At 41.5% G+C, this 24,377-nt stretch overlaps 1 long non-coding RNA gene across 1 annotated transcript; it reads left to right on the top strand.

The window, feature by feature from the left end:
- Positions 1-2,172: 2,172 nt before the first annotated feature.
- On the top strand, positions 2,173-20,783 carry LOC134298331 (uncharacterized). The gene is made up of 2 exons (XR_010005343.1): positions 2,173-2,594; positions 18,422-20,783. It is a non-coding gene; the product is annotated as an uncharacterized LOC134298331 (long non-coding RNA).
- The last annotated feature ends 3,594 nt before the right edge of the window (positions 20,784-24,377 follow it).

Raw genomic sequence — 24,377 nt, 5'->3', positions numbered from 1 at the left:
CCCAGGGTACCTATATGATCACACAGATTTCATGCAATAATATGCATTGCAAAACAGCCATAGCAAAGTCCCTTTTTGAAAAAGCAACACTTAGGCTCCTCTAAAATAACTTACCCAACACCTATCTCAAATTTAGTAGAGTTAATTCCCTCAGAAAGATCATTTAAGCCTTCAAATTTCATCTAGTTCAGTCCTTTAAAAACAGAACACATTGAATAGCATGAAAACCTGCAAATTTTGTCAGAGTTTATTTCCTCAGAAGGAACAATGACTTCATCCAGTTCTGTCAAAACTATCTGTTTGTTCTTTTCTAATTATTGTCAGGATAGAGGCATGAGCCTAAGACATCCCAAGAGACATCAAGGGTGGAGCTATGGTAAGGTGTGTGTGAGGGTATTTCTGTACATTTCTAGCATTTCAGAGAGTAAGACACTAAAAACTGTTCACACCTAGAACTATGTTGCCATTCCCTTGTTAGTTTTACTTGCTTCTTTTTGCATGCCTAAACTTTGTTTCTAAATGTTAATTTGAAGCTGTAAGAGTCTGCATTGCTAGAAATTGATTAGGTGAAGGAAGATTCCATTGGGGCGAGCAGACTTCTCGTTTTGTTCTCTTTGTGATAGTAACACTCCCAAGTGACACTTTCATTCATTCTTCAGCAGAATCGAGCTGTTTTCTGCATTACCAACATATTTTTTAGGTTGTGGAATAGCCATGATAGAAAAAGACGGGTATACAAAATATGCACATTCTAGGGTTAAATTTAAATGTACATAAAAGATGCATTGCTTTCTTAGGAACGATTCATATGGACAAACGTCTCTAGTCACACATAGTGAAAAATCAATATGCATTACTATTCTACAATGAAGTTGTAGCTGATTGCCCCATTGTGCATCAAGGATAATTTTCAGCACATGACAAGACAACTCACTTTCCTTATATATCTCATCGTGTGCTCAGAAATCCATCTGGTCTCATGATAACAGTAATCAGATGGTCACTTCACAGCATGGATGGCTCTAATGCATGTTGAAGTCATGACATAACCCAAACTTGATTTTCCCAGACCAAGAGAAAACTGCTAAAATTGAGTTGAATATATAAAATGTGAACTGTGTTGTGAATTGTGTATATAACAAGGGATAATTGGGCTAGTTAAATAGAAACAACTCTTTACCAAGTGTTACCTCATCACTAAAGCATCTAACCACCTGTAATGGTATAGCTGGTAGGTTAGAAAGAGACGGTTAATATTTTGTAGTTTCTGCAGATTTTTGATAAGGTAAGCCCCTATCCAGCTTCATAAAGAGAATTGGTTTTTTTTTTCCGGGAGCGACTTGAGAAACTGCAAGTCTCTTCTGATGTGAGAGAATTGGCCATCTGCAAGGACGTTGCCCAGGGGACACCCGGATGTTTTTGATGTTTTTACCATTCTTGTGGGAGGCTTCTCTCATCTCCCCGCATGGAGCTAGAGCTGATAGAGGGAGCTCATTCGTGCTCTCCCCGAGTTGGATTCGAACCTGGCAGCCTTCAGGTCAGCAACCCAGCCTTCAAGTCATGCCACCGGGAATGGCACAGAGATTATTATCTAATGTCTAATGTCACATTACCATTGAATGAACCGTATTTTCCCAGACAACCGATTCAACTAATGGTTAGAGGCACATAGTGGTAAGTTTATTTTATTTTGTTCATATCTTACCTTAATCAAGGACAATTGAACTGAGATTCTAAAATATATGACAGCCGCAACACAAGCCATGATAGCCCGAGGATGGAGGGATGATACAAAATGGGATGTAGAAACCTGGTGGGCTTATATATCAGAATATATAATTAACGACTTCATCATTCAAAAGGAAAAATATATATACAAATAGTCTAAAAGATCAAGACTGGTTAAGAAAATCGACTGTGCTAATCGACAAAATGGACGGAGACGAAAGATATCGCACCTTGAACCTGGCGTTTCATACAATTAAACTGATGTACTGACAATATTTTGAATGGCTGTTCCAGGGGGGTGGGGGGTATGGGGGGAGGGCGGGGGTGGAGGGTGATACATTTCTAAGGACTGTTTAAAATGTCATTTAAGAAATAGTTACCTTTGGAACAATGTATACTGAAATAAGTTATGTATGGCAAAAATAGTTAATTGTTGTGATGTATTAATAAAGAAAAATAAAAAAAATAAAAAAGGACAAGATGGATGGATGGTATCCTTGAAGTGACTGGCTTGAACTTGAAGGAGCTGTCAGCTGACCTGGAGCTCTGGCCTAGGCTGGGCCATGAGGTCACAAAGAGTTGGGAGCAACTGAACAAATGAACAATATCTTAGCTTTTGCCTAATGAGATTGGTCAATAGAACTAGTCAGGCTATTGGACCATCTAGCCCGGTATTATTGACAGATGCTAGCTATTCTGACTTTCAAGCTGGACTTTTTTCCTAGCTGGATATGGAGATAGTGGGAATTGAACTATTGATTTTCTGTAGCCAAGGCCATTGAAACACCTCCTGCCCCTGCAACTATCAGTGACTGGCTATGTGATCAATAACTGGGATGATTGTCTACTGTGGTCAACCTCAGCAAGTATATATTAAACTTATCTTACTACTGTGAAAATGTGATCATGTTAACTTATCTTGATTAGGGACCTCTTCACATGGGGCATTTTTGCCCCGTTTTACCATTTTGTTTTGTGGCAAGGATAGGACCCACCGTGCACAATCACATGACGCGTGGCAGACCCCACCCACATTCCTCTCAAAGTGGAGGGGAAGTGCCAAAAGATGCTTCCTCCATCACTACAGGGAGGAAAGTAGTGAAGCTACCTACACTTTCCTCTGCTTTCCCCCATATGATGGGGCAAAGGGTGGCGTTGCCATGCATTGCTGCCCTTTCTCTCATCTGATGGGGATGGGGACAGGGTGCCAACGCACCCAGTCCTGTCCCTACCATGTGATGAGGTAAGGAGGAAGAGTGTGCGGGGCACCGTGAGCTGCCCCGCACACCTTCCCTCTTGCCGGTGATTGCCGGCACAACGTCATGGTCCAAAAGGGTTGTATGAAGAGGTGGTAGGTTTTTTCTGATTTTTTTCTGATTAACCAACTGGAAACACTATCAAAACAGATTTTGGAAGCTAAGCTGAATGGCTCCACCATGTGAAATGTATCAGTTGCCTGTCTTCCGGGTGGTGGTTTCTTGGTGCAATTCAGGTATTGATAAAACACAATACCATTGTAATGAATCTGAAATTTGAAGCTTAGTCAAGCTTTAAATATAAAATGACTTTACCAGAGTTTTAGGTAATGTCAGACTTTGGAAATCTTATATTAGTCATATATATGCATATAAATTAAATGTACAATAGTTAAAGCTAAGATCATAAGCTAGTATCCTGTCCCTGATATTCTGCTACAGGTATTTTGTAAAACTGTATATTGTATGCTGGTTTTATATCTGTAAGCTGCCCCGAGTCCCTCTGGCGACCACTTGCGCTCTGGATCCTTGTCCCTCTTGGCTGGTTAAACTGGCCAAAGATGGGTTGTTGGAGTGGTTTGTGGCGATAATAAATGCCTCCTTGGGTCAGGGGTCATTTCCATCCTGTTTTAAACAAGCGGTGGTAAAACCGCTACTAAAAAAATCCTCGTTAGACCCATCGGTTTGTGACAATTACAGACCAATCTCCAATCTCCCATTCTTGGGCAAGGTGCTGGAGCGGGTGGTTGCCACGCAGCTCCAGGGGTTTCTCGATGACACCGATTTTCTGGACTGCTCGCAGTCTGGCTTCAGGCCTGGGCACAGTACCGAGACGGCTCTGGTCGCCTTGGTGGATGACCTCCGCAGGGAGCTGGACAGGGGGAGTGTGACCCTGCTGATTCTCCTGGATATCTCAGCGGCTTTCAATACCATCGACCATGGTATCCTTCTGGGGCGGCTCTCTGGGATGGGGCTTGGTGGCACAGTTTTGCAGTGGCTCCAGTCCTTCCTGGAGGGCCGTTCCCAGATGGTGAAGCTGGGGGACACCTGCTCGGACCCCTGGCCATTGACCTGTGGGGTTCCGCAGGGGTCTATCTTATCCCCCATGCTATTTAACATCTACATGAAACCGCTGGGAGAGGTCATCCGGAGTTTTGGAGGGCATTGCCATCTCTACGCAGATGACACGCAAATCCACTACTCATTTCCATCTGATTCCAAGGAAGCCCCTCGGATGCTGAACCAGTGCCTGGCCGCTGTGGCGGACTGGATGAGGAGGAACAAGCTGAGAATCAATCCCGACAAGACAGAGGCCCTCCTGGTCAGTCGTGCGGCAGATCGGGGTATTGGGTGGCAACCTGTGCTGGACGGGGTTGCACTCCCCCTGAAATCACAGGTCCGCAGTTTGGGGGTCCTCCTGGATTCAGCGCTGACGCTTGAAGCACAGGTGTCGGCGGTGGCTGGGAGGGCCTTTGCACAACTCAAACTTGTGCGCCAACTGCGACCATACCTTGTGAAGTCTGACTTGATCACGGTGGTCCATGCCTTAGTTACCTCTAGACTGGACTACTGTAATGCACTCTACGTGGGGCTTCCCTTGAAGACGGCCCGGAAATTACAATTGGTCCAATGCTCGGCTGCCAGATTAATAACAGGGACAAGTTACAGGGAGAGATCCACTCCCTTGTTTAAGGAGCTCCACTGGCTGCCGTTCATCTTCCGGTCCCAATTCAAGGTGCAGATCATCATCTATAAAGCCCTAAACGGTTTGGGACCCACCTACCTCCGTGACCGTATCTCCTTCCATAAACCTGCCCGTTCTTTGCGATCATCCGGGGAGGCCCTGTTATCACCATTGTCTATATCCCAGGCCCGCCTTGTAAGTACAAGGGAGAGGGCCTTTTCTGCTGTGGCCCCCCGACTGTGGAACTCACTACCTACTGAAATTAGGCAAGCTCCCACTCTGTTAGCTTTTAGGAAAGAATTGAAAACATGGCTCTTCCGCTGTGCTTTCGGTGACTAATTTCTGTTATATATCTCCGTGTTACTCCCCTCCGAACATCTATCCTCTAGATTACCCCACTTCCAAATGTCCCTGCCCATAGTGGAGTACCCCTCTGTCCCTCTCACTCCGGGTTTTATCTTTGTGTTCACGCGGCCTGCCCTTGTTTTATTGTTTTTTGATTTCTTGATGTTCTGTTTATTATTATTTATTGTATTTTGAATGGTGCTATGATATGTTGTTTTTATATTTTATTATATTGTATTGCTCTGGGCATGGCCCCATGTTAGCCGCCCCGAGTCTCCGTTGGGGAGATGGTGGCGGGGTATAAATAAAGTTTTATTATTATTATTATTACAAAAATTATTATTATTATTATTATTATTATTATTATTATTATTATTATCATTATTATTATTATTTTCATTTTATACTAGCTTAGGGACTCAGCGATGCCCGGGTAAATTGAAAAAGGCATTTTTTTGTATTTGAATGTTAGGTATTCTCAGTCTGGAGTGGGTGAACTACAATTCCCAGAATCATGGGTCAATCCTCCCCAAACCCTGTCAGTATTCAAAGGTGGCCATTTTGGATCTGTGTATCAAGTGTGGTCCAGATCTGTCGTTGGGTGGTCATCGCCAGTGTGATGTCTCAGGCACCTTTGGCCCTTGATCCCGCGGCCATTGCTGACCAAATGGAAGAAGACGGGTTTTTTCCCAAGTCAGCAAGATTCAATTCCTTTCCAGATGCCTACTGTTGACATTTCCGTGCCAGATCCAATTAAGGTCGCCCTTGAGACTGTGCAGCCTCTCCCGGGTTCTCCGGATGGTTTACTGTTTGATTGAAGGGCTTTTCTGAAAACAGACCGTTCTCAGAAGCAAAGTTTACGACGAAGCGCCAGATTAGCGGAGCGAAGCAATTGTGACTAGCCTAGTTCTCTTGGGAAGAATTGGGGAGTCCAGCACGTGCTCTGGGGGAGCTTATGAACTTCCATAAAAGTTTTGCGCTAAAAACCTTCGGTGCGGTGTCAACTTAACTTCTGACTGGGAAGCATCGTCCTCTCTCGTTCCTGATTTCCAAGTGGCCTGACAGTGCGCTTACTCTGGAATAGACCGGGTGTTGGTTTACCTTCTTGCGTAGTTGGGACTGCGTTTCAGCTCCTGAACATTTACTTTTGCCTTGCCCTGAAATCCTGATTTGGACATTTATTCTAAAGGACTCTTCTTGCTCCCTGCTCTTTTCCCCACTCAAAACTCAGATAGAGTTAGAGTGTGTTTCAGTTTCTGGATTTTGAACTCTAATACTGGACATAACACTTTATCTTACTGGACTAAATTTGATCTTTTCTGGAAGGTCAATTGCTACTTTTACTTTGCTGCTTATTTCCATTTGGAACTTTATTTGCTTTAATAAAGATATTATATTGTTATTGGCTTCTGTGTTGGTTCCCAGTGTTCGCGCCGCCCAGGAGTGTTACAGTCTGGCTGCAGTGCTCTCTGGATGGGGGTGAACTACTACAACTTCTAGATTCCCAAAACATCTGTCAGTATCCACAGCAGGCAATATTTAGTCTGTGAGCCAAGTTTGGTCCAGATCCCTCTTTGGCTGGGTTCAGTGGTCTTTGAATGCAGGTGAACTACAACTATCAAAATCAAGGCCCATTCCCACAAACCCGTGTAGTATATTTAGTTGGTCATGAGGCTTCTCCGTGCGAAGTTTGGTCCTGGTCCATTGTTGGTGGAGGTCACTTTTTCTCTGGATGCAGGTGAACTATAACTCCCTTTTCCCCAAACTTGTCCAATATGTTCTGTTGGTTATGGGGGCTCTGTGTGCGAAGTGTGGTCCTGGTCCATCATCGGTGGGGTTTGAAGTGCTCATTCATTAAAGGTAAACTGTACACCCCAGTACCTACTACTCCCAAATGTCCAGGACAATTCCCCTCAAAACCCACCAGTATTCAAATCTGGGCATATCAGGTATGCATGGCAAGTTTGGTCCAGACCCATAATTGTTTGGGTTCATAGCGTTCTGGGTGTAGGTGAACTACAACTCCTCTAAATTCTCCAGTAGGAGTCACAGTGCTCTGACTTGATGCAGGGTGAATGACAACTCTCACCATGTGGAGTCAATTCCCAAACTCCTCCAGTAAGTTTAGTTGCTGCTCAGTTCTGCTGTGTTTGTTATGCAGACAGATTTGAAATGGAAGAACAGTAGGTGGGGTCATGCAAATTTCACACTAATGGAGAACCTTGGGATGCCTGCTTGTGGTGGAGGAAAAAGCAAATGTAGGATGAAATGGTCCCCAAATGAAAGCATTCCTTGGGTGGTGGGCCATAGTGTTTAGGAAGGACATTGGCAGGGGTTGAGGCTACATGTTCATGAAGCTCGCTGTCAGTGGAAGGGAATGACTTGGTGGCTCCTCAGTACTGGGAACTATAGCCTGTTTGTGGAGCCCAGAGTCTGTCTGTGTGAGTGGAAACCCGTGCCACATACACACATATGGGTTTTCACTTTTATTATAGATATAGATATAGATAGATATAGATTTCCCTGAATTGTGAGTTTTCAAGGATGATACATTTGAGTACAGGTCATTGTTCAGAAAGAGTATGTGTTCAGTTTTTTGGCTCTCGTTTTCCCTGTCCTTTACTTTTCAGAATAGCTTGCCAAAACAACTTTTCCAAACAGAACAGAATAAATTGGCGTCTTCCCCATGCTCAAGACTTTTAAGAATGCTGTGTGCTTAACAGAATAAACTGTTCCACTGCAGCAGAAATCACTCAAAGCTGCAGTGAGGACAGAGTGTGAGTTTACAATGAGTTGCTTGCAGCATTTTATGTGGAAGGAAAGAATAAACACACATTCCCAGTCCTCTTTGTCTCCTATTTCTAGGATAGGGTTAGAAATTGGCATGGCTAGTCAATAAATATTTCTTTGTATCATGAAGGATAATTTCAGATCCTATATGGAAGTAAAGGTAAAGGTAAAGGTTTCCTCTGACGTTAAGTCCAGTTGTGTCCGACTCTGGGGGTTGGTGCTCATCTCCATTTCTAAGCCAAAGAGCTGGCGTTGTCTGTAGACACCTCCAAGGTCATGTGGCCAGCATGACTGCATGGAACGCCGTTACCTTCCCGCCAGAGTGGTACCTATTGATCTACTCACATTTGCATGTTTTTGAACTGCTAGGTTGGCAGAAGCTGGAGCTAACAGCGGGCCCTCACTCTGCTCCCCGAGTTTGAACCTGGGACCTTTCGGTATGCAAGTTCAGCAGTTCAGTGCTTTAACACACTGAGCCACTAGAGGCCCTATATGGAAAGGGAATGTGAAATCCTGTTTCCCAAATGGCTTCACTTGACAGAGAGATGAAAGACTAGAAGTTCCTTAGGCTTCAGATTCTATTGTCAATCCAAACATCAATTCAGGTGCTTTTAGATACAGCATACACCTTCATAGAATCATAGAATAATAGATTTGGAAAAGACCACATGGGCCATCTAGTCCAACCTCCAGCCATGCAGGAAAAGCACAATCAAAGACCCCTGACAGATGGTCACCCAGCCTTTGTTTAAAAGCTTCCAAGGAAGGTGCTTCCACCACAATCTGAGTCAGAGAGTTCCTCTGCTGAATAGTTCGTATAGTTAGGAATTTCTTCCTAATACTCAGGTGGAATCTCTTTTTCTTTAATTTGAACCTATTCCTCCGAATCCTCGTAGTTTCCACGGCAGCAGAAAATAAGCCTGCACTCTCTTCCTCTGGCATCTTTTCATATATTATACTTGGTTTATCATGTTTCTCTCAACCTTTTCTTCTGCAGGCTAAACATGCTCAGTTCTTTAAGATGCTCCTCATAAGGCCTGGTCTCCAGAACTCTGATCACTTTAGTTTCCCTCCTCTGCATACCTTCCAGCTTGTCAATATCTCTTTTGAACCATGGTGACCAGAATTGGACACAGTATTCCAGGTGATATCTAATTAAAGCAGAATACTTTAGATAATTCAGTTCAAAGCAGATATCTGCCTTTATATTCTAGGTTATATGGCTGTGTAGAAGGGCCCTACATGAAAGAAAATGTAGTTAGCTGGATCTGCACTAAGGATGGATCTACACTGTCATATAATCCAGATTATCCGCTTTGAACTGGATTATATGGAAATGTAGGCTCATTTAATCAGGTCGGGTTCTTCATGGACATCGCTGAAGCCCCCGCTTCGGGCCCAGCGCCTTCCTGGGTGCACCCGAAGTGGCGACAGCGGCGGGTGGCGGCGGTGGGCGGCAGCGGCAGCGACCACTGGGCCACTCACTGCGAAACCAGGAAGTATTTTGTATTCTCACAATATTTCGTGAGATCTCGCAAAATATCGTGAGATTTCTGTGAGATCTCACAATATTTCTGCGAGATCTCGTGGAAATCTTGTGAGATCTCGTGAGAATACAAGCTACTTCCTGGTTCTGCGGTGAGTGACCCAATGGTCGCTGCTGCTGCCGCCCGCTGGCGGTGGTAAGTTTGGGATGGGGGGGCCGCAATTTCGGGCTGGGGGCGTGCGGTCCTAGGTTGGCTTACCACCTGGAAAAACCTAGGGCCGCTCCTGCATATAATCCAGTTCAAAGCAGATAATGTGAATTATCTGTTTTGATAATCTGGATTATATGGCAGTGTGGAAGGGCCCCAGTTAAATGCAGATAAACTGGATTTTATAAGGCAGTGTAGGTGGGGCCCAAGAGTCATGCAGAGGCTAATAGGTGTTGATGAATCTTTTATTATTATTGGTATGAGAGATGGGCTGTTACCTTTTCTGGGAAAGAAGAAAGCAAAACAACATTTGTCTTTCTTTGGCTAATAGAAAACTCTAGAATAGGGTTGCTGTAGTTTAGAGAAAACTAGAAGACACATAACAACAACACATGAAAACAGTTTATCTTGCAACCTCTTTGGGGGGCATTGAAGAACTGTGATAAAGAAAAAAGTATCAAAGCACAGGTATTGGATGTAGTGGCAAATAGACAGATTACTCTGCACTGAACAATAATAGGAGTGAACAAAGTTTCTCAGCATATGTCCCCACTTAAACTGAGAACCAGTGAAAAGGTAACACAAACAAGAACTTTACCCATTTCTATTGCAGACTCAATTCCTTCATGTGCAGGCAGAATATCACACACCCTCCTTAATTTCTATCTTTTAAACCTCTTCATCAATAATTCCTTTGTTAAGTGTATTAGCTCGTAGATGATCTTTGTTCTCTTTGGTCTGACAGCAGGTCTTTGTTTGCTTCCCACTTCCCCGAATTCGTTCAAGCAATGTTTTCTCTAGATTATTTCTTTTACCTTAAAGACAGCTTAGGTAAATTTTGAGCCATCCTTTGAACATCTCACGGGCGATAGTACAGCCACAACCTGCCTTCTCAGGGTTTCTTTGTTTAACTACTGTGTAGTTGTTAAACTTTTCTCTTTTGAACCTGAATGAAATGCAGTGTACTTTATTTAATTTCTACGCCTTTTGTTAGCAGAGCAGAGTCAAGGGGATGGCTGCTTTGTCTGACCTCCCCTCCATGGGAATTGTAACTATAATGGGTTTAATTAGCTATGTGGTATTGATGTGATTAGTTATCCTAGTGATTATACTTCTGTAATAAAAGCACTTCATTTGGGATGCATTTCTGCTTGGCATTTGTGCAGTTCCTCCACCTATATTTCACAACTGTCTAGACATCAGATCCATGTGCATATTTTAACACCAGGGAGAGAGAAAGAGAGGTTATCTTCTGCAGCTTAAGATAATTGAGAAGTAATGATTTTGCCCCGTGGATTCAGCAAGACTTGCCATTAAAGGGCAAACGGACTGTGGGGAAGGTAAGCAAGAACATTTAATAGGGTTAAAAAGCTGTGTTTTGAAATGTGCTGTTCCTAGGTATTATCTCTTTCCAAGTTGCCATAGATGAAGGCTCATATGGCATGGCTTATTGAACAGAACAGAGTAAAAGATAACTACTTATAATCCAGCCAACCAAGATTAAACAGACATATCTATACTACGAAAATATAACTTGCTTTGTTTGCGCTATGCTATGTGCTCACCACATCAATTATGATATATGCAGACTAAAATGATCAAAGGTCTGGAGAACAAGCCCTATGAGGAGCGGCTTAAAGAACTAGGCATGTTTAGCCTGCAAAAGAGAAGGCTGAGAGGAGACATGATCGCCATGTACAAATACGTGAGGGGAAGTCATAGGGAGGAGGGAGCAAGCTTGTTTTTTGCTGCCCTGCAGACTAGGATATGGAACAATGGCTTCAAACTACAGGAAAGGAGATTCCACTTGAACATTAGGAAGAACTTCCTCACTGTGAGGGCTGTTCGACAGTGGAACTCTCTCCCTCGGACTGTGGTGGAGGTTCCTTCTTTGGAGGCTTTTAAGCAGAGGCTGGATGGCCATCTGCCGGGGGTGCTTTGAATGCGATTTCCTGCTTCTTAGCAGGGGGTTGGACTGGATGGCCCATGAGGTCTCTTCCAACTCTACTATTCTATGATTCTATAATTCTATGATTCTATGCAGAAAGCCATCATAAAATTATATTATGATTTTAAAACAGAGATGGTCAGAATGTGGACTCTAGGTTGCATGAGGCCTCTAGGTCACATTCTTGTGGCTCCTGAAGCCACAAAGCCCCCCCCCTCACTTTTAAAACATCCATGATTACAAAAAGTTTCCCAATAATATGTAAAAAAAATGTAAAAACTCACTCATTCCATACACTAACCACCATTACTCCAATTATTCACTTTTATGTAGAGTAAAACATTTGCAAGGTCATTGGTTTTTCACTCTTGTGTTAATGGGTGGCTAGAAAGGTGACAATACCTCATCATATGGACTAAGCACCAAAGCCACTTTCTTTTGATGTGCTATAATGCTTACTTGCCTCACTTTTTGCAGTAGCATGGATTAAGCACATGTAAATGCAGTGGTGTAGTAAATATATTTAAAATGCAGACTACTAGATAATTGAGAATGACTGTTCAGTAGTACCCTCCACAAGAAAGGTAAGTGCAAGGGAACTAAGATGATCCCTTTTATTAATCATTAATAGGATAGATCAAATAATTATTATAATAATTGTATTGTCGAAGGCCTTCACGGCCAGAATCACTGGAGTGTTGCATGGTTTCCAGGCTATATGGCATTGTTCTAGCAGTACGGCCATACAATGCTGCTAGAACACGGCCATATTGCTCGGAAACCACACAACATTCCAATTACTATATTACAATTTGAGTGATGCTATGCAAACATATAAAGAAAGAAAACCATGGGAACACATTAACCTTAGATCAAGATCCTACACTGGACAACCCAACCCAACCAAATCCACAATGGCATGAAACATTAACATTAGAATTCAAATTGAATACAGATTACAACATTTTCTTTCATCCTCCTTTTTATGTTCAGCACTATCAAGTTCAGGGCCTTGTGTGGGTTTGCTAGCCCATCAAAGCCTCAGAAACTGGTAAAGTCTGGAGAACTTGGATGCCATTAGTTCTACTCTTCAGCTGCCCATTTGCTGTCTCCTCCATAGGTAAATGGTGCTTCCGATTACACTGTGTAACATGATTTTTGTTCCTGGGTTATGAATATCATTTCTTAATTGGTTCTATCATAAAAACGTGAAAGATTTATTGAACTGCAAAAACATGTATTTGCAGGATATCCTGCAGCACATTTTGCTATACTTTTTCAATGAATATCTCATTGGGCCTCAACCAATTCAAGATAATTTGTGGCAGCCATGAAAACAAAGTTTTTGGAGTATAACAACTACTTTCAAAGTATGTACTGCATATTTAAACAAGAAATAACACTTTCAAACCAGGAACAGAAATTTTTCAATTTCTTGTAACACCCCTAGGCAGCGCGAACACTGGGAACCAACAAAGAGGGCAATATACAATCTAATATCTTTATTAAATCAATAAAGGTTTCAAACAAATATAAGCAAAGTAGATAGTCAAACAGTTGACCTTTTAGAAAAGATCAGAATTAGTCCAAAGAATGAAAGTTTTATGTCTAATATTAGAGTCCAAAGTCCAAAATCCAATAACCGAAACACACTCAAACTTATTGGAAGTTTGAGTGGGGAAAGGAGCAAAGTTCCTTAGGAAAGTACTTGAAATAATAGTCCAGAACCAGGGTTCAAGGCAAGGCAAGGCAAGGCAAGGCTATTCGTGGTGGATCTGAAACGCAGTCCAAACTTGGCATGGGACGAGCCGCTACGCCCGGTCTACTCAAGAGTAAGTGCGCCAACGGGCCGCTTAGAAGCACAGGATCAAGAGACGATGTATTCTTCCATTAGAAGTCCAGTTGACACCGCAACAGAGATCCTCTGCACAGAACTTTTATTGAAGTCCAAAAGCTTCCCCCAAGCAGGTGTGTGACTCCCCAAAAGTCCCCAAGAGAATGAGCTGCTAACAGCGAGATGCCAGATGCCTGCCTCCTCAATTCTTCCCAGGAGAACTGGCTTAGCCACAATCTCCTCGCTCCACTAATCTCTCCCTCCACTAATCTCAACCCTCCACCATGGTGGCCCCCCAGCTCTGGAACTCGTTCCCCAGAGAGATAATGCAAGCACCCACTCTGGCAGCTTTTAGGAAAAGTTAAAAAACTTGGCTTTTTTGGTGTGCTTTCGAAGACTGAACAACTAATCCCCATGTCAGGTTCCATTCCAGTGTCAAGCTGTGTTCCTGATGTACTTTATTTCATCCCTCAGTTGAGAATAATATCATTGTTTATCCCACCCGAGTTTCCTACTACATGCAGCACTTTATCTATCTACCTCACTCACGGGTTTTACAATTTCTACACCTTGCACTTTGGCCCAGCTCACCCTAGTTTAAAAATTTGAACTGTTTTTATGCTTTGTTTTATTATGCTATTTTTACTATGTTTTGATTTACTTTGATACTGTATAAGCATTTTATTGGATTGTTGTCATATGTCTTGTATGTATTTTATTTTGTTTTACTGTAATTGTTTGGACTTGGACCCGTGCTAACCACCCCGAGTCCCTTCAGGGAGATGGAGGTGGGATACAAAAATAAAGATGGAACAGCGTGTTAAAGCACTGAGCTGCTGAACTTGTGGACCAAAAGGTCTGCAAGTTTGAATCCGGGGAGCGGAATGAGCGCCCACTGTTAGCCTCAGCTTCTGCCAACCCAGAAGTTCGAAAACACGCAAATGTGAGTAGAGCAATAGGTACTACTCAGGCAGGAAGGTAACAGCACTCCATGCAGTCATGCTGGCCACGTGACCTTGGAGGTGTCTATGGACAACGCCGGCTCTTCGGCTTAGAAATGGAGATGAGCACCAACCCCCAGAATCGGACACGACTGGACTTAACATCAGGGGTAACCTTTATCCTTACTTATCATCATCATCATCATCATCATCATCATCATCATCATCATCATCATGTCTGTATCTCCTTTCCTATGTCTTCCTTACTTTTGTTATTTCCCTCTTCCTCATGTATTGAAAAAGAAAGCCTGAAATAACTGCAGGAGGTTATTTTATGGCTTCTCATACAATACAGAATGTCTAGGGTCATCAGATGACAAGTAAATATATAAACAATGCAGTGAATGAAAAGTCAAGAAAGGAGGAAAGACGTGCCCAGGAGGTGGTACCTGTGAGAACACCTTTTGTTCTTTCTTGAATCACCAGGGACTCTTCCTCCCCCTTTGCCCTGCTCATTAAATCAATAAATACAAATGTCCTTTATTTTAATCCTCTAATCCAGTAGCAAGGAGAGTGGAGGACACCAGGTTTTTCAGACTGTTGTTTCAAACAATACAAAAACATTGACTAAAGAGAGAAAGAAAGGCAGACAGAAAGAAAAGTTGACTTGTTTCTGGGAGACGATGGTCTTCCAGTTGTGGGGTCTTGGGGGTGTGTCCATAGGTGGCTGAAGAGACCTATTCTTGACGCGCATGTACTCCCGCAGTGAGGACATCGGTTTCCAGGTGGAAGGCAGTCCCGGTCAGGGTTGGCTTGACGGGCCTTCCTCTTGGCACGTTTCTGTCTTAAGCCCTCCATTGGTGCCTCTTCGAACTCCGCAGCACTGGTGTTCATAGCTGACCTCCAGTTAGAACGCTCAAAGGCCAGGGCTTCCCAGTTCTCAGTATCTATGGCACAGTTTTTAAGGTTGGCTTTAAGACGATCTTTAAATCTCTTTTCCTGCCCACCAACATTTCATTTCCCATTCTTGAGTTCGGAGTAGAGTACCTGCTTTGGGAGAAGGTGATTGGGCATTTGGACAACGTGGCCAGTCCAGCGGAGTTGATGGCGTAGGAGCATCGCTTCAATGCTGGTGGTATTTGTTTCTTCCAGCACGCTGGCATTTGTCCACCTGTCTTTCCAAGAGATTTGCAGGATTTTTCTGAGGCAACGCTGATGGAAACACTCCAAGAGTTCAGTGTGACGTCTGTAGACGGTCCACGTTTCGCAGGCATAGAGCAGGGTTGGGAGGACGATTGCTTTATAAACAAGCACCTTGGTATCTCTACGGATGTCCCTATCATCAAACTCAGACTAATTTTTTATAAAAAATCTTGGCATGTGGGGGAGTCAATCAATTTTTCTTTATTACGGCCCATGGCCAGCACAAAGTGGGGCACAAATGCCCCGAAAAGGGAAAATGCAGTTCCCTAGCAAAGAAGTGGTAGGCTGTTAGGAATTGTGAGAGTTGGAGTGCTGAAGGGCTGTAATTTGCCTCATGCTTGATCTAAGGCAAACAATTGGCATAATAAAGCTTACTGGGTTCAAGTTAACTAGCAAAGAAAGTGGGATGATGGTCATATGGGGAGTCAAGGCTCTTCTGGACTCTTGGACCGGTTCTTAAACACGCTTCGTTTATTCCAAGTAGACTGAAACATACTTGTGGATTATCTGCCTTGATATTCTGGGTTATATGACTGTGTGGAAGGACCCTCAGGACTCTTCCACACAGCCATATAACCCAGAATATCAAGGCAGAATAACCCACAATATCTGCTTTGAACTGGGTTATCTGAGTCTACACTGCCATATAATCCAGTTCAAAGCAGATAATGTGGATTATCTGCCTTGATATTCTGGGTTATATGGTTGTGTGGAAGGACCCTCAGGGCTTTTCCACACAGCCATAAAACCCAAAATATCAAAGCAGAATAACCCACAATATCTGCTTTGAACTGAGTTATCTGAGTCCACACTGCCCTATATCCCAGTTTAATGTTTGGTGCTAAATTCGCTAATATAGTAATTCCTACATAACATTACCATGTATTGAATGGCTTTTTCTGTTGATTTGTTGTAAAACATGATGTTTTGGTGCTTAATTTGTACAATCATAATGTAATTTGATGTTTAATAGGCTTTTCCTTAATCCTTCCTTATTATCCAACATTTTTGCTTATCCAACGCTTTTATATTTCATTGATTGATTTGGGGAGGGGGCACCAAAATTCTGTTAGCTTACACTTGAAAATTACCTAGGGCCGGCCCTGTTTAGAAGCCATGGTATAATTAGATTAATTCTAAGGTCTCTATAGAATGTGCATTGAAGGAGCACATGCTCAGTTGTTTCTATGTGTCTGGACTCACAGGGGCATAATCTCTCCTTGAAGGGGGTCTTCCAATACCTCCCCTTCAATACAGCTGATGGAAGGGTATGGCATCTTGCGAGGGTAAAAGCCCTTCGGTGTTTAGGCACCTCCAGATTTGTTAGATAAGCCATGGAGGCAGTGAGGTATCTATTAGTTTCTCTAATGATAAAGGCTGGGTGGCAGACTAAGTCTGATTGCCGCTTTATGTCCTGAATTCGTTGCTTAATGGCTTGGTCCCATCCCATGCTTAGCAATTGTCCTTTGGAGAAACCTGCTACTGTTTTAGTCCATGTGGACTGGAAGTCTTCCTTCATAGTTAGGGGGGCAAGATCACATGGGGAGAAGGACAGATGTAGCTGGTAGTTGAGAATAGCTTTCCACACACATGTATACAACAGACATATTCAGTTCATGGTTGTGCAAGTGACATTCTGCAAGTGTAACCATTTCATATAGGCCTAAATAATGTTGTTAGTCCCATCTACAGCAGAACCGGTGCTATGGACGTTCAAAAGAATTGAGAGCTTGCAAGGTTTCGTTATTAATATACAATTGAAACTTGAATAAAAATCTATACAGGCCTTCAAGGAGGTACACAAGCCTGGTGAGGGGGACCAAAACATGCTGAAAGATCATTAACATCCTTTATCTGAGTCCTGAGGTGATAGGAAACATATATGGAGAAAGAAAAATACCCTGAGAGTGGAGGAACATGGTTATATAGAAACCCTTGGAGGCTTTAATCTCTCAATTCTCTAGTGATGCCATTAACAGTTTGCTTTTATGATGCTACTGCATAGAATTATCCATTTTGATGTACAACATGCTTTACATTCTTTGTTGTATCCATCCATTGTATAGTGTTGACTAAGAGGGATCCTATTAGGCTTTCTTTCATGCAAAGTTGACTGTGGTGCATGACAGTACACCTGAATACCACCTCTTTTTCACAATTACATTTCTTTCTAATAGTCAAAATCCACCATCTAGAAGACTTTCATTTGCTGTAGAGGAGGAAATATTTCTGCATCCATGTGTATGTATGGATCAAACACTCCCACATAAATGGTGGAGAGGAAAGGGCAGAATCTTGCCTTTCCCATGGTTCATCTACTATAGAAATAATGCATTCTGAAAGCCTTCGACAACACATTTTGACACCACCTTAACTACCATGGCCCAATGCTATGAAATCAGGGGAGTTGTAGATGTACAAGTTTTTTAGTCTTTTCTCCAAAGGGTACTGGTGCCTCACCAAACTGTAGATTCCAAGACTGCATAGCACTGGGCCTGACAGTGTAGATGCACCCTTAGTAGACTTTGGTAAAACAAGCCTATCCAAGCTTGGGCATCCTTCTTCATTAATATTTTTTGCCATCTTGATCATACTGAGATGCTGCTGTACATGTCTTGCTTTTCATCTATGAAATGTTGGAGGATAGAACATTTATAGTAGTATATCAGCTACTACTTCAGAAAATTAATTGTCTTCTGCTTAGCTTTTGTAAAATAAAAAACAAATTCTCCATATCTGTTTCAACTTCCCTAGTCTATTCCTGAGAGATCAGTCAGGACTCCCTTGTACATGCCACAATACCTCTTACCTTTTCTCTTGTAAATACATGGGCTCATTTCCCAATCTTTTCTCATCAGGATTTGCAGTGGCAAAACAATGGAAGGCTCAGGAATGTTTTTCTTGTAATGCAAGTGTTGAGCAGTCAGGTGATCTCATGCTGGCTTTCCCTAGGGTTTTCGAGTACCTATGCTTTTTTATTATTTTTGTTCTTTTGCAGAATTTACTGGAGCAATAAATCTAGTGCAATCATGGAGAAAAATTAAGGCAGAGGATCTCTGGAGAAGAGAGGAAAAACAAGCACAAGGAGTGCAAAAACAGACACGTCATGGCTGTGCTACTTTCCTGTCCGTATTGTCCTTTTGGCATGCTTTGTAAGGATGCTTCGCCAGGGTGGGAAGGGGAGCAGAAGGTGGAAGAGCACATTTTTGGATGTTAAAAGGATCACTGTGGGCACAGCATTACATGGTTGTGTAATGTCCATATTTCTTCATAGCTGGTATTTAAGTAGGTTATCTGATACCAGGGGAGCCACAAGGGGTGGCACAGTAAATGATCCTTTTGCCCGAGGCAAACAATAAAGGAAAGATAATCATGGTGCCTAAAGACACTGTGTATGTCATGCTGAAGAACAAAGAAAAACAAACCTCTCAGACCCTGAGTATAAAGAAAAGAGACTTTTTCAATTCCTTTTGGACAGATTTTGCATGCTTGAACCCCCTTCTCCTCAGGTTTCTCTGTTCTAGGGCAAAAATCCCAAGGTAATATTTTGAGTCTTGCTTTTATTACATTTATTAAGGAAGAGAGTCTCCTCTTCTCTCCACATTGTTGTTGTTGTGTGTCTTGAAGTAATTTCTTATTGCAACCTTAAGGTGAACCTCTCACAGGGTTTTCTTGGCAAGATTTATTCAGAGAGGGTTCACCTTTGCCACTTTATTTTATTTATTTATACTATATGTATAATTTTAATTTTGGAGGGATCTTGTGGGAATGTGAGGTTTAAAATGCATTTTAATGGTATTTATTATACTCTAACTTTATTGTAACCTAACACACACACAGTACTCTTTAACTGTTCGTTTATTTTTATATTTACTTTGTTTTAAATTGATTAAAGTATGTGGTTGTTAGCTGCCTTGAGTCCCTTCATGGAGAGGGGTGAGATATAAATAAAGTAAATAAATAAATAAAATTTGTTTTTATATACATTTAGGTCTATCACTATGCTCACATTTTTATTTCAGCAGAGAGAGGGAAAAATCAGTTGTCATATTTGCTATCTATAGGCTATCCAAACAATTTCAAAAAATAATAATCAAGATTCATCTCTACAGCAAACCTAATTTATCATTGGTTGGGACATCTAAAAATGTACTTTCAATCCACAAAGACTTCTCCTGCCAGAACGGAGTAGAAGGAGGTGAAGGAAGCTACATAAACAATTAACCAAAAAGCATTCAGATTTGATGATGCTATGGATAATTGGGCAATTAAAGTTCTCTTATGTGACTTTGCTCATCACTGGTTCTGGAGACATGTCGTCATTTTAAAAGTCACAGTGTTCCAAAAATCTCACTGTTCTGACATAAAATGCCTCTGTTCCTCTTCCCATCTACAAGAATACCCTTCAATCGAAATCAGAGAATCACACATTTTTAAAAAGTTGGGTGAGGGGGTGGGAGGACTCTTCTGCCGCCATGCTATCTTAACTACTTGGAAGGTGAACTGGCTGTGCAGGGGACAGATCGGAGACTATATAGTTGAATCAAACAGGAATTTATTAACTGACAATAATTTTAGACTTTCCCTCCTCCTGAGTCTCACTACAAGGTCTTTATGAGGAGAAGTAATGTCTTTGAGAGATAGACACAGTTCTGGCCTAACTGAAGCTCTTGAATCTTTATTTGTTCCAAATTTGTTCTAAATTTCCTTGTACCATTCTTCTGAATTTTCTTTCTTTCCTTCCAATTTTTTGCTGTTAACAATTTTGCTGCTGTTAATAAATTAGAAAGCACTTCCTTCTCCTCTTGTGAGGGAATTGTATTATCATATATGAGTAATAATGCCGATTTTGGTGTATAATAATTTTATTATTGCTCTTATTTCTTTAAATACCCTTTCCCAAAATTTTTGAATAATTTTACAGGACCAGCACATATGAAAATATGAGCTTATTTCCTGACAGCCTCTCCAGCATTGATCTGAATATTTTTATCAATTTGATTTAATCTGATTGGGGTTAGGTACCACCTCCAGATGGCTATATAACCTGGCTATGGAACCAAGCGTTTGGTGAGTAGCGCAGGGCTATATACAGCTACGAAGTGAATGGCAATGTGTTTGGAACAGCTTCTAGATTATGATTTTTAATTATGTATAATCTTTTAACAGCTTATTTATGTACTTATATGTTAGTGTTTTATGATTTTCATGATTTAATGCACAATGTATATTATATTTTTGTTTGTCTTATGTTAATATGGCATTGAATTATTGCAAATTTGGAAGCTGCTCTGAGTCCCCTTTGGGGTTGAGATAGAGTGGGGTAAAATACAGTAAATAAATAAATAAATTTCTTCTTATTGTCTCTTTCTTGTATGGTGTTCAACTGTCTCTAAGATCATTTCAATATTTAACACTCACTGGACTTGAATATAGATCTGACTGAATTTGAATACAGTTCTGATTGGACTTGAATACAGCTTCAACTGGACGTGCTATTTTGTAGACCCTCTGGCCCTCCTCTCTCCTCACCTTGAAAAGGCTGACTCTTCCAAGAACCAGAAGTGCCCTGCCTGAGGCTCTGCCCCTGAGGAAATTCATGGGAAACAAGGATACTCTAATAGATGGATTGCACTCTCTTTTCCTTTCCCCTGGATCTACAAGCAGCTATATTTTCATGGTCTAAATTGTCTCCCCTTCCCTCTCTTTCCTACTAGTAAGAGTTTCCCCCTCCTGAGGGTTGACAGCTGTTGGTTGGCGAAGGTTTGAGATGGATTGGAAGGGCAAGAGAATAGCCCCTGCAACCTATTCCAAAAACATCAGATACTTAAATAAGTTCATAGACAGGATGTTGGCTGCACAATGAAAATGATGTACGTAGCAGCAGTCATTTGGTAAATTTACAATCAATCCCTTTGTTGTACAATGTTGGGGAAAGTTTTATCCTGCATTTCTTATTTGGCTTTGTCAGCTTCACTGTGAAAGGCACACAGACAACAACACAGTGAATGTTTATTTAATAATGAATACTTCTGTCCTGATCAGCTGGTCATTCCTTGCTTACTTACTGAAGTGATGGCTGAATTTCAACAAAAAACAAACCATGGAGCTCTTTGATCGATCTCCTCACCCATGAAAGAAGCTCAGACAAAGAAATGTGCTACAATACCTTGATAATCCTTTTGCTTGTTTCTGTATGTGCACAACAGTCAATATACCATGACCCTTTTCGCACCTTCATCAACATGCCACAGCTATGAGCATCCTTTTGTTCTGCCAGAGCAAGAGAAGGACAGGAGGGTGGGGAAAAGCTGCCTTGGTGAATTGCTGCCTGAATGGAATCATATCATCCAGCTTTGTCTCCCTGCTGCACTGCACAGGATAATAATGTTGGAGAAACCTTGTAACATGCAGGGGGAAGGGTTTAAAAGCATCATACTGAGACTGGGCAGCCAGCCAGGAGAAGGGACAGAAGTGAAGTGCTCCTGGAGGTTTTCTTTTTTTAGACAATGATTACTGAAGGGGAAAAGAAGGCCAGTTATCACAGGGCTCCTTTAGAAATGAATATAGTATTAATTGTATGTGGTGGTGGTGGGGGAGGAATCCTTTAATTTCTTTTTTAAAAGCAGGATTTCTTATGTCTGTCTAATAAAATGCGTTACTGCTGAGCTTGTGGAGAAATTGACAGGATTCTTTGGCAAAACTATTACAGATTAGTGCTATATATGCAGACAAGGACAACTCCATCCCCTCCAGTGCATTATCTTTCACAAGAGTACCTTTGGGACTATTCCCATGGAGGGCAGGACATGGAAAATGTTATGTCAAAATGTGTGTTAGAGAAGAAGGGAAAAACACACACAACCCTTTTGGATTTTTTCAGGAAACATTTCAGCTGGAAGGAATCTCAGTCTTTTCAAGAGAGTTGCTTGCTTGGTTGAAACTAAAATGTTGCTAGGAATCCAAATATCCCGAATGAATGTATCTAGTAGTGCATGGGAACTGCAGTTTCTTAGCCTTCAAACAGCAGCACCCATTGTACTTGCTGCTTCTCAGAGGCTGGGGTGTATGCCACAGATGCATATAATGTATATAATGTGGTAGTGACTGTGTGAATAATGGTTGCAATTATATATATGTGTGTGTGTGTGTGTGTGTTTTGGACTTGATAGAGTTCTGGCGTCCAAAAAAAACAATTTTTTGTATGTCCTCTCTTCCTTCTGGAAGGATTAGTCGTAATTAAATAGACCTATTGCCTCAATGGGACTGATACAAATGTTCAGCAACTGATTTAATAGAAACCAGGCTATTGTCTCTCATGGATTTCATTATTTCATTGCAAATGTATCAAATTTGTAAATCCTGTCTCAGAAGAGTCATAAAACATCAACATCTGTGATTTTCTTAAATTGATCATACATTTTTCATACATACATACATACTTCACACTTGAGATGTGCATACATGCATACATTGAAAAATGCATGCAGACAAGAACACATAGAAAAAGTGTGCTAAATGCAGGTATTTTCTCAAATGGAAGTTGTCAAAGAAATTAGAATTCAGCATCTGATGTGAAACAGGAATGGTGTAAACATAGCAGTGAAAAAGTGAGAACCTGAATAAAATGGAACACCATAATTTCATCTATACTTAATGTCTCATAAAATATGTTGCCTTCCCACCCAAGCCCACAAAAAAGGCCATAACAAGAGGTGGTTGTGACTGACACCAAGGCTTATCTTTCACAACAAATGGAAACAATACCTTCAGTCATTGACAAACTGTCCTAGCTACTAGTACTAAAGTATTTAGCATCGGCCTGTTGAATTGTGGAGACACATCCTTGTACAACTGTTCTGGAGATTTTCAGCTCTGATGTAGTCTCCTTCAGAATCATTCTAGTGTGTGGAGAAAATAATATTCTAGAACCTATATGATGAGTTCTATCTTCCATAAATGTACATTTTGTTCAAATTCATAAATAACAGTGATTCTCGTGCATCTGAAGTGCACATTGAATCTCTTACCTAGGCCCTTGTATTGCCCTACTGCATTTGTATTGCCCTTCCATAACTGATGGGGGAAATATAAAGGTTTCAGATTTCCATTTTTTTTTAACTTGCCTAGATATAGAAAACTGAAATGAACTAAAATGGCACCTTGTGTCATTGCTCCATATGTAGGATGTAAAAGAGGCATTTTGCCACCTTGAGTGGGGGAAAGGTGGGATGAAATTCAAACAAATAAATAAAAAGTTGGTTATGGGAAATAGAAGGATTTGAGAATATACTAAAGAATATTACTCACTTGTTGAATCTCTTTTTGTGAATGGCTGCCATGTCTGATTTCTCAGAATGTTTCATTATAACAAGAGTGATAAAATTTAGCATATTGGTTAACAACACTGTAAAGCTCTAGACTTCCAAAAAATTTCAGCAACACCCTAAAAATTGCATGCCCCACAGACTCTCCCCAAATTTAGTTTAAATGTTCCAGATTTCAGAAATTCAACCAGTACTGGGTTGTTGTATGTTTTCCGGGCTGTATGGCCATGTTCGAGAAGTATTCTTTCCTGACGTTTTGCCCACATCCTCAGAGGTTGTGAGGTATGATACCTGTATGATAGAGGTTGTGAGGATGCCTGCCATAGATGTGGGCGAAACGTCAGGAGAGAATACTTCTAGAACATGGCCATGCAGCCCGGAAAACATACAACAACCCTGTGATCCCGGCCATGAAAGCCTTCGACAACACATTCAACCAGTACTAATTCACATCATAATTAGTTACCAAACCAGGATATTGACAATGTCTCCTCTTTGAACAAAATGGGGAAAAAGATTTATTACATTTTGCAAATTCAAAGTTTAATTTTAGCTTCTTTTGGGATGAAAGAGGGTTGACTGGCCAAATACCCCACAAGTAATTACTTTATTCATGGAATAAGGTAA

This window comes from Anolis carolinensis, chromosome 1 (genome assembly GCF_035594765.1).
Source record: "Anolis carolinensis isolate JA03-04 chromosome 1, rAnoCar3.1.pri, whole genome shotgun sequence".
NCBI classification, from domain to species: domain Eukaryota; kingdom Metazoa; phylum Chordata; class Lepidosauria; order Squamata; family Dactyloidae; genus Anolis; species Anolis carolinensis.
Note: the sequence above shows the minus strand (reverse complement) of the source record. Positions and strands in the feature narration are given on the sequence as shown.